Source organism: Nannospalax galili, unplaced genomic scaffold (genome assembly GCF_000622305.1).
Source record: "Nannospalax galili isolate Female #2095 unplaced genomic scaffold, S.galili_v1.0 scaffold892, whole genome shotgun sequence".
In the NCBI taxonomy this organism is placed as follows: Eukaryota; Metazoa; Chordata; class Mammalia; order Rodentia; family Spalacidae; genus Nannospalax; species Nannospalax galili.
The window spans coordinates 191310-202855 of NW_008333311.1; the positions used below are offsets into that span (position 1 = coordinate 191310).

At 35.7% G+C, this 11546-nt stretch overlaps 1 protein-coding gene across 1 annotated transcript in view; it reads right to left on the reverse strand.

The window, feature by feature from the left end:
• Znf804a (zinc finger protein 804A) overlaps positions 1–11546 on the reverse strand; it is a 313091-nt gene that overhangs the window by 46250 nt on the left and 255295 nt on the right. The window lies entirely within an intron of this gene.

An 11546-nucleotide genomic window follows, 5' to 3' on the forward strand; every position in this document is an offset into this window, starting at 1 on the left:
CCTACTGTTGAAAAAGAGAAACACAGATACACACACACACACATACACACTGTGTGCATGAGTGTGTGTGTCTGTGTCTGTGTCTGTGTGTGCCTGTGCATGCATATTGCTGAAGGCTATATAACATGACAGACAGTGACAGATGGGGAAATACTCCCTTCAAGCTGATGGACAAGTAGTCCAAGAAACTCTCAAAATAACACAGGCTTTTGCCACAGCCCTTGATTGCCTGCCATAACTTGAAGGTAAGACCCTACTGCTGAAGACAGGACATACTTTGGACACAGGACTTTGAGTAATAGAGCTGGAACTGAACTGGAAGCCTCATCCCTGAAGACTACTGCCCCTAGTGCCTCACCCTGAGTCCCTGTTCAGCATGGTAGAAGCCAGAGCTATCTGTGTCCCTATTGGCAATTTGCGTATCCTCTTCATAGGATGGTGTGATAAGAATAGGAGGTAGGAACTGGCTAGTCAGTTAGGGTAAAAAGACCCCAAAGAAAAATAGCCAGTTTCTTGGCTATGAGTCAAAATGTCCTTGGGCCTCTTAGCAGCATACTTTGTTCCAAAGGCCAAAATGTTGAAAGTATTTGGGAGCTTGTATCTAATCTGTAAAAGATTTTAAGGTTACCTCTTCAGAGGGGGGGATGTTAGAGTAGCCAAAAGCCTCATAAAAATAAATAAAAGACGAAGAGAGAGTACATGAAGTTATCAGAAAAAAAGTGATGGGGAGATATGGGAGAAGTTGGAGGGGAGGGAGTGGGCATGGATTTGATCAAAACACCTTATATGCATGCATGAAATTCTCAATAAACTAGTTTTTAAAAAGATTTTAGGGTTACCTCTTCAGCGGGGGAAATGTTAGAGTAGCCAAAAGCCCCATAAATATAAATCAGTCTAAGAAGAAGAAAGAGTACATGAAGTTATCAGGAAAAAAATGATGGGGAGATATGGGAGGAATTGGAAGGGAGGGAGTGGGCATGGATTTGATCAAAACACTTTATATGTATGTGTGAAATTCTCAATAAATTATTCATTTAAAATAAAAGAAAGGTAGGTGAATATGAGCAAGGGAGCAAGCTGCTTCAAGCTCCTGTCTGAGCTCCAGTCCTGACTGCTCAATGATGACTTGTAACCTGGAAGTGTCAGATGAGATAAACCCTTTCTTCCTCTTCTTCTTCTAAAAAAAAGAAAAAAAGAAGATGGAAGTTCTGAAATGTGTGTTGTAATGAATAATCTGAAGAGAGGTTCTACAATCAAACCTCTTGACTGTGAAGTCCCTGGATTTTTATATCACTAAGCCTTGCATCTATAAAGTGAGTAGCCCCTCTCAAGGTCAGTGTGGGCACTGCAAATATGAAATGGTTTTGATATAGACCATCGGACACTACTCAATGTGATAGGACGTTGAAGCTGTGTAACAGAGGTAAATAAAGGGGATTCTACTTGAGACCCCTAGCTCAATCTCTTGGAATAGTCAGGAGAATGTGAAGTTGGTGGTGAGCGGGACTGACTTAGCAAGACCATGCAATCACATTCAGACTTTGAAGGTGACTCCCTCCCCAGCACAGAGTACATTGGTTTGATGAATTTTTATACTCTCAAGGTCCAGAGACTTTTGATGGAATTGCAGTGACTGAACAGTCATTGCTTATGTCTAAACATGCAGTAACAGAATGAGTTTGTTTCAGCAGAGCGGAGCATCTGATCAGATGCACCTTGTAAGCAATTTATAAACTTTTCTGGGTCTCAAAGCACAGAACACTAGCAGGAAATCAAGATAACAGTAACAATGATGTGCTCGTACAAGTGAGAAAAGGAGGAGAGATCTCAGTGTTTATAAAAATATTAGCAGTTAGAGGAGAACCTAACTTGAACCTTAGGAAGAAAGTGAGTCACTACCCCACCTGACCCCCACATAGCAATTAAGGTGCAAAATAGGAAGAATGTGAAAAAATGCAAAGGATATCTATATCCCAGGTCTATAGTAACGAGGACGCAATAAGTTGTGATGTTTGAGTCATTCTTTTGATATTTTCTGAATTCAATTTATTTATTTTTCTTTCAGTGTCATTTCTCATATTTTTATCACACATAATATTTCTCTTCATTATTTTGCTTCTTTTTACATATTTATTGCCTCCTCCCAATTCATATCTCCCAATTATAAAAGTAATTTTTCTAACTTTCAAAATTCAAGTTTATCACATAATTATCTGGCAAAACTACTGCTTCCTTATTGGGGATTTTGTTGTATCCAATTGTATTAACTGTATTTAAATATTTCTGTATTCTTGAATTTTTGTTACTATAGTTTCTTCTGCCCTTTGATTTTACATGCAAAAAGAATGCTCACCAACTGAATGCTCTACCTCCAGAGAAGAATGATCACCAACAAAGACTCTATTTAAAATTTGAAGCAGCTTCCACCACAACTATGCAAATTGCATTGTCACAGCTATGCAAATTACATTGTCACTACCGCAGCAATATGAAAAACCAAAGCAAAGCAACGGCTATAAATTTCTTCAAAACTAAATCTGAATCTGAAGATGTTGAGATCGTTGAAATAGTTGCAAATTTTTTCAAAGGTCTAATTTTAAAAATGAACAATGACCTTAAGGTGAACAAATACATAAATGAATGAGAACGTCAGTTTAAAATTTGACTAGAAAGTTTACCAGAGAGGTAGAAATTCTGAAAAAGAAGGAGGAGGAGGAGGAGGAGGAGGAAGAGGATGGGGAGGAGATGGAAATCAAGCAGATATAAGGTACTAAAAATCTCTCAGTGGAATACATCCCCAATATACTGGATTAAAAATAAGAATGTTAGGAATTCCAAAATGTTAAAAATTATTATATTCAGATAAGTAAAAAACCAGTCATGATAGCTACGAGTACATAATGAGATCTTATCTAAAAACATAAAGAAGTAAAGAAAAAAACTAGACATAAAATTCACGGCTGGAGAGATGACTCAGGGGTTAAAAACATTTGATACTCATACAGAGGATCCATGTTTAGTTCCGAGGACCTTCGTGGCAATTCAGAAGTGTCTTTAACTAAGGTTCCAGGTGCTCCAATGCCATTTTCTGACCTCCATGGGCAGTAAACATTCACACGATCTACATATATACATATAGACAAAACATCTGAACATATCAAAGTAAAAATAGATGTTTATAAGAGAAATTTTATATCCAATAAAGGATTCACACCTAAGAATCCATGGGATAGGAAGAACTGAGACACAAGCAAAAGCCATACAAAATTTATTCAGTGAAATTATAGCAGAAACTTCCTGCACATAGAGAAAGACATGGCAATATAAACAAGTGAGGAATTTGGAATATACATGACCAAATGAACCTACCCATTTCACACTGTAGTTGTAATGTCAAGAGTACAAAGGAAAGGAGCACAAAGTTGAAAGCAGCACCCATTTACTTACAAAGGCATACCATTAGAACCACATCAAAACACTGAGAGGAACTGAGGAACACAATTAAATGTTATAAAATCATGAAATGATGTATTTCAAGATCTAAGAGAAAAATAACTATAAAACAAAATACTCTATGCAATAACTTATCCTGTAAAATGAGTGTAAGAATGTGTCTTCAAATATAAGCACAAACTAAAAAATTCATAATGAATAAACTAGCTTTTGAAGAAGATATATAAAACAGTTCTTTAGAAAGATAAGATTCATAGTCATGGGAACTCAGAAAAGAATAAATATGATAGTAAATAGATGGTATTTAGGAGATAATTAAATGAACAATAAACAAGCATAGCTCTAGGATGGAGAAGAAGAAAAACAACTCAAATCAACTAGAAAAATGAGCTACTAAATTTAGGGTCCCAGCACTTGGGAGGGAGAGGCAGGCAGATCTCTTTGAGACCGAGGCCAGCAGGGTCTACATAGTGAGTTTCAGGCCAGTTGGGCCTACTAGAGACTTGAGAACTCTTTTTTTAAAAGCAGTGGAAAATTTGTCTCTGGATGAATTAGCAACAGCTAAGGAATCTGATATGCAAGGATTTATTGGTATCAAATTTACTTTTCATAATATTAGACTTATGCATTTATTTTGCTCTGGATCAATCTTCTTTTGAATAATTTGGATTTCATTAATAATAATTTTGAGAAAATTTCTGTTTTAGAAGAACAATAAAAAGCCAAATAACTCTAAATACTAAAAGTATATAATAAAGTCTGAAGAGATGGCTCATAGGTTAAGAGCTCTGGCTGCTCTTGCAGAGGACCCACGTTCATATGCCAGCACCCACTTGGTGGCTAACAACTGCCTGTAACTCCAGTTCCAGGGGATCTTATCCCTCTTCTGACCTCCTCAGGCATTGCATGACACGGGTGCACTCCTATGCAGGCAATACTCTCATACACATAAAATAAAAATACTAAATAATTTTTTAAAGTGTATAATAAATCTTTAAACTAGTTCCCAAAGCAGAAATATTATAAGGACATGCAATTCCAAAGAAACTACCAATAAGGTGATCAAATCAATAGGAAGAAGGACTGGTGAGATGGCTGAGAGGGCCAAAGTGCATTCTTTATGTGATGGTCTGAATGAGAATGTCCCCCATAGGCTCCAAGAATTTATCCCAGTTTGTGGTGCTCTTTGGGGAGTTTTTAGAAGGTGTGGCCTTGCTGGAGGAAGCAAGTCATTGTGGGGTGGGTTTAGAGACTTCTTAACCCTAGCCAGATTTTGAGTCACTCTCTTTTTCCTGTATGTGCTTGAAGGCATGAGCTTCTGCTTTCAGCTTCTGCTCCTGATGCCATGCCTCCCCGCCATGATGGTTTCTAATTCCCCTGGAAACTTAAGCTCAAATAAACTCTTCCTTTTATAAGTTCCCTTGGTCATTGGTCATGGTATTTTATCACAGCATCAGAAAAATAACTAAAACACTTTGTAAGTCTAATTACCTGAGTTCAATCCACAGATCCCACATGAAAAATGAACAAAAATCCCACAGGGCCTGGAGAGATGGCTTATCTTTTAAGAGTGACTGGATGCTCTTGCAGAAGACCAAGCTTTGTTTCCAGCACCCACATATGAGCTGATAACTACCCTTAACTCCAATTCGAAAGGATCCAATTCTGTTGTCTGGCCTCCATAGGCATTATACACATGTAAGATATATATACATATATATAAAATCAAAACACTCATGCACATAAAATAAAAACCAAAAATTAAATAAAATATGACATAAAATCAGATGCAATGGCATGTGATTGGAGTCTCTATATGCCAATGGATTGAGAGGCACAGATAGAAATATCACCTGGAGACATATGGACCAGCTACCTATGACTATAAATATGGCAAAAACAAGAGAGACCCTGCCTCAAAAGCAAAGTAGAAGGAGTTCCAAAAATTGTCCTCTGACCTCCAAATACATGCTGTGGCACAGGAACATTGGTACACATCATAGACATCACATACACACATAAACATACACACAAACACATGCATGTGCACATAATATAAGTCCATGAATAATACTGTTACTTCGGGTTAATAAATAGCCAAAACAGGGAAGAACTTTTTTTGTTTTGGATTTCAGTGCTTATTTGACATTTATTAAACAAAATCTGAGTGACTGGATGTATTTTTCTCTTATAATCTTTTTCTAAAATTTTATGCTGGATTACATTTAGCAAACATAATAAATCTTGCTTCCAGTCAAGTTTTTCCATCCTGCTCAACACTGAGTGAATCCTACTTCTATCACCATAGCCTGATAAATCATGAAAGGCAGAAAGAAAGATGACATCTAAAACCAACACTGAAGGATTATAAATACAGCCTCAGTTTAGATACTACAAATGATCACTTTTTTCTAATGTCTAGTATTAACTTAAAATAAAACTTGCAAGTTAGTTTGATGTACACCACAAGTGGTTCTGAATAAAGAACTTAAAAATGGAGAGTTGTATCATTATAATATGTAATTATAAAATTAATTCTATATGTATTTCTTGAGGCCATCATTTTGGGGAGATCCCAGGAGTTCTGACAAAGCAAACTAAGTTCTTCCCTTGTTCTAAGAGAAACATGGCCAGCATATTCAAAAATATAATAATAATGTTTAACAAATAAAAAGCAAAATTAGACTGAAGTATGAAACATATATCAAGGGAAATATTGCAAGTGACTTTATCATACATTAACATATATGACATATTTCTAAATTAGCCATTAATTTTTGCATTTATGCACAAATATCAGAAGGAATTTATTTTTCAAGTGTCATATCACTGGACTAAAGTTTAAATCATTAGGAAATGTTCAGACTTGGGGATCAAGCTGTTCCATTTTTATAGCAATAGAAGTCTTTGCAGGAAAAATACATTGCAATAACCTGGCCTGACCTTGACTTTCTCTGAGGCAGAACAAAACAGTAAGCTGCAGGACACTGAGACTTCCTTGCTGAGGTGAAGGTCACCCCCACCGCCTTTTGGGATGTATTTCTGCCACACTGCAGCCACTAAAGCAAAAATCAAGATGTTTGAGGGGCAGTAGCAATAAGGCAATCATTCCCTGTCCTATCTCTCCACAGCCTCAGTGTGACAAATTTCTTACAGTGAAAATAACTCTGAATTGCCCATAGGCTGCCAAGTGAGCGGACAGACTCAGTGTGACTTGACTTTCACAGCCGATGAACAGGTCAAATTGCTTAGAGGAAAATCTTTTCTTTTTACTTGATGTTGAATCTTTGATCTTTTAGTTTCTTCATCTCAGTGACTAAAATTTAGAATGGCATAACACTACTGGAAACTATTTTATTCATCTTTTTATATGAGAGATCACTTAAAATATGCACTAAAGAATTAAGTATACTATATATTGATTGTTGATAGTCACATAAGACTTCACTCTGTGCTATGCTTGATAAACTTAAAGGCTTGAAATTTATATCTGGATATGACAATAAAATACATGTAGTCCACATTTTAAATGTGTAGACAGAGAAACTGAAACTTGGGAAGTTTAAGATAAAGAAAGAGGTGCATCTACTTCAGCACTTGTCGTGAACCTTGTGAGGTACATAAATGTCTAGACTTTTCAAATGCACTTGTTATGTATATAAATGCATGCTTCAGTATTTTCCTCTGTGCTGTATATAAATATACCAAGATTTCAAGCTTTTTACGAAACTTGATATTAATATATATATGTGTGTGTGTGTGTGTGTGTGTAAATACATAGCTAGCAAAATAAATAATAAAGCTTACCACTCCATTGAGTTAAATCTTGATACTTTTTAAAAGTATTTCACAATATTACTTTTTCATAAACACAAATATCATAATCATGTTATTTTTTATTAAAATATATAATACTCAAAGTTATGGGGATGAAATGAAACTGTCAGAGTGTTGGGGTATACAGCAATCCTTAAAAGTATTGTATGTGTCTTTTTAATATTTTATTTATTTATTTTTATTTTATCTGCATGAGTGTATTTCCTGCAGGTGTGTAAATGCACCCATGCCATGCAATGCCCACCTAGGTCAGAAGAAGGCATTGGATTCCCCTGGAACTGGAATTACGGACAGTTATTAGCAGTCATATGGGTGGTGGGAATCAAACCTAGATCCTCTGTAAGAGCAGTCAGTGTTCTTAACTACTGAGCTCTCTCTCCAGTCCCAAAAGTACTATATGTGTTCTTATATTAAACACTTTCAGATGTTTTAAAAATAATTGATATTGTGAGAACACAGTTTAAAATAATGATTTGTTATCTAGCTTACTGTTTTCAGCATAAGGTTTAATTTCTCTCTGTGTTAATAAAATCTTGTCCTTCTTTGTGCTGACACCTGCCAAATGAGCTGCTGGAACTGTTAGGATGGAGAATACTGCCACCAAACTTTCTTCAGTTTAGAACCCAGACAGAAGAACAAGACTCCATCCATCTAGGTACTGAGTACAGGAACTAGCATAGGACTTTGCATTGAATCTCTGTGAGAAACCCACAGCAGTGAGATCCAACAATAGGCAGAAAAGTGAAGTTCCTTTTCCCCGACCAGAGTTTAAAGACAAAATCCTCAAGGCTTGCCTGGACATTAGACAGAGGCCAGCATACTAGGAACAGACTCAAGTCGCAACACTTCTGTAGGCTTGGGACATGCCAGTCTCCCAGAGACTTGTACTGGTCTCGCTGACTTTTAGACTTAGGTGTGACCCAACACAGCATTAACATTATTAGACAAAGAACTGTCAAAAACAACCATCCCTTAGCCTTGGACAGCACAGCTATCCCCAGGCCATAGCTTTCAGTTGGACCCTAAAGCCTAGTTTGGCAACTAGCCAGAGACTTCAAACTGGAAGGATAGACCAGGTCTGCATGATACCAGCTGGTAGCCACCCCCACCCCAGATTCTGTGTAGGTCTTGTGCCTTTGAGACTCAGGGACAGTGCAGTATAACATCAATCTTGCTATTCTAAGGATATTCTATACTAACACTTTTCCAAATTTGGACAGTCAATGTTATGGAGCAAACTCCATTTGTTAAAACAGTGTAGTAAGCACAAGATATTGCCTTGACACTCAGTCAGAGGCTGGTGAAACCTAACAAGCAGATATCAATGACTGCCATCTCATCACTGCCTAAGGATGGAGCATCTGAAACGGGTTCATTGCCATGTAGAAGAACATAGACTCAGTCTATTGGAATCATTACAGTGGTTATGTGCCTTTGTTCTTCTCACGAATTAGGCTTTCTATAGACATATGGGTCTTGATCCTATCCAGCATTGACACACCCTTGAAGTATCTGTGTCTGCAGGTATGCATGGGAGCAGGCGGCAGGTCTCTCCATGGTGGCTCCTCTTTGTGTTGCCAGAAAAAAATCTTGCACTGCTGATCGCACTCAGTTATGTATTTAAGAATCTGATCATGCATTGTCTTCCACTAGGAAACAGTGACAACAAACCAAGAGAGTACACCCATGGGAATACTGGACTTCAGGAACCATCTTGTGCCAAAAAAAGGAAGTGATTACAAGCTAAAAGAAAACCAGGCTTCTCAGGATTTCTGGAAAGGCAGGCATAAGAAAACTCAGACTACAACGAGTGAAATAAACACCATGTATTTCAGTCCTGAGATGACTTTACTTATTACCAAGCAGCAAGAAATAATGTCTATATCATAAGGGCAAGATAAGGTAGCAGAAACTAACCAGAAGGCAGTTTGTATGAGAGGCTTTTCAAATATAAAATCAAATCATTATTTTTTAAAATCTCAATAAAATGGAAGAAAACTCGGAAATATATCAGCATATTAGCAGAGAACCTTAAGAGAAATAGCTTTAACATTCATATAAATCCTTGAACTGAAAAATATGCTAAGTAATATTAAAACTGCAATAGAAGGCATATTAGCAAGTGAGACTTGAACTGAACAGGCTGAAAGACAGGCTATCTGACAGCACATAGAGGAGGAAAAGGATAATGATGAATGAAGAACACTTAACAAGAATTTTAGGGTGACATTTAGAATATTCAGATTATCCGAATTTGAAAATGGCTTGAGAATGCCAAAGGAACAGAAAGCGAATTCAGAAACATCAGGGAATAACCCAAACATGAAGAAAAATATAAACATCCAGTGAAAATTTGATTAGGTATCAACTGAGCAATATTTTATGTTCCATCCACTTTAACTGTCTAATTGTCTCTCACATGTTTTTTTCTTGTGAATTTGCTCTTTTAGCAGATCATCTTTCTCAGTTCCTCAATGATATTAATCCTTGTATATGATCTATATTTTCAATGGTAGATCCAGATGTTACTAGATGACAACTATTTTATGGTTTTTTTCAATATTTTAAGACTTCAAGTTCTTAGAAATCAAAACAAAATTTCAGTTGTCCACTTCAATCTGTGCCTCTCTTTATTTCACTTAAAGCATCCATATGGATAAAATATTCACTCAGAAACAGTGATCACTTTGTAAGAAGACAGTCGTAGGTGTACCAGTATCCTATGGCAAGATAGTACAATGATAATATAGATTATAAATATTTCAAACTGATGCAGCATTATCTTAAGTTATTCTCCTCAGAAGAACTGTTTGTGCTCACATTGAACTCATTTATTATAACTATGCTATTAACTTGTTTATGGGCATTTTGATGATGCATCTGTCTTCAGAGCACAATAGACTTTATTACAGTCAACTTTGAACCTCCAGGCCTTCAAAATAACAATTCAGACCCAATCTTATTTACCTTATTGGGGTAGAATATACAATAAGCTAAGTTCACCAAGGATAAAGAATCAAAAAAACTCCTCAGGCTAACCTAAGTGAATTTGTATTTATGGACAACCTTCTAATTGAGTTAGGCATTTTTAGCAAACTATAAAAGTCTAGTAAGATATTTTTAAAATACATGCATTCACATCCCTGAATTTCCTAATGACTAGTTACTTTCTACAATGATACGTGTATAACAACATGCATTAACATATTAGACACCTAGAAAATATCAAAGGAACAATGCTTCACATGTAAAACACATTGTAAATTATTTTGTTTATAAAAATACCAAGCAATATGATACAAATTAATATTTCTTTATGTATTCTATCGATCAAATTAAGCAATTTTATATTTAATTGGATACATTTCTTTGCAAGAAAAGGAATGTTTTTATCAAAAATTTTCCATTCCCTAGTGTGTCCATGGTTCTACTGTAAACCAGGAGACAAAATGAGGAGAGGGAGGGTCTTTCAGCTAGTCTGCATTAATTAGTCATGTGTAATTGAGGGCTGACTTGCTTCCTACTACAGCAACCCTGACCACAGTATAATCACTATTAAAGATTGGAAGAATTGACAGCAAAATTAAATGAACATAATTTCCTTGTAAACACTTGATGTTATACTTTTCTCCTACTCTTTGTTGTTTGTTCTAATTGATCATTTTATTTTAATCCAATACTAATGGAAATTGAGTACAAGTTAATCAGCACAATGATGTTCTTTCAATTTTTACCAAATGAATTCTGTATGTTGATAGATTATGGTTACCAAATGAAATATGTATAAATTGATGCTCAATCTGAAATCTTCTCATGAAATAAACAAGAAATAATTTTTTTGTTAAATGAAAGGCACATTCAAAAATGAAATCAGTGTTAAATTCACTTTTAACCTTAGATAAACAATGAATCCTAGATTTATAATCGATATTATCATGAAAATACTATTACAATAAACTAAGTCACTTACAGACTTATTTAATCAATGACATTAAGTCAGTTTTTTTCTTCAAATTTTCAAGGCAGTTTAAATCTAAAATGCTTTCTGTAAAGAACATAATAATGTGTCATATATCCTTTTCATAAGTAATGGATAGTGTACAGGATGGTGGTGGTCCATTAGCTTGGACTGCATACTGATCATAAATGACATTGCTTAAATACATGTACTCTAAGGAAGTATACAAAATGCTAAAAATTGATCAAGGGTGCATTTTAAAGCACATATCCTTCATTATTAAGCAACAGAAAGTTAT